Genomic DNA, 403 nt, shown 5'->3' with positions numbered 1-403 from the left:
TATATATATACATATATATATATATATACATATATATATATATATATATACATGTATATATATGTGTGTGTTTATATATATATATGTTTATATATGTATATGTTCTTTATACACCTGTCGTCGTCTTTTGTCTTCCTGTAAATTTCAACTCTATATATCTGTACATATGTGTGTGTGTGTGTGCATGTGTGTGCGCGTGTGTGTATGTATGTATGTATATTAGCATATATGTATATACACACACACACACACACACACATATATATATATACATATATATATATATGTATGTAAACATATATATACATATATATGTATGTATATACGTACGTATATATATATATATATATATATATATATATATATGTATGTATGTAAACATATATATACATATATATGTATG

Source organism: Octopus bimaculoides, chromosome 18 (genome assembly GCF_001194135.2).
Source record: "Octopus bimaculoides isolate UCB-OBI-ISO-001 chromosome 18, ASM119413v2, whole genome shotgun sequence".
NCBI lineage: Eukaryota > Metazoa > Mollusca > Cephalopoda > Octopoda > Octopodidae > Octopus > Octopus bimaculoides.
This window is presented reverse-complemented; position numbering follows the sequence as displayed.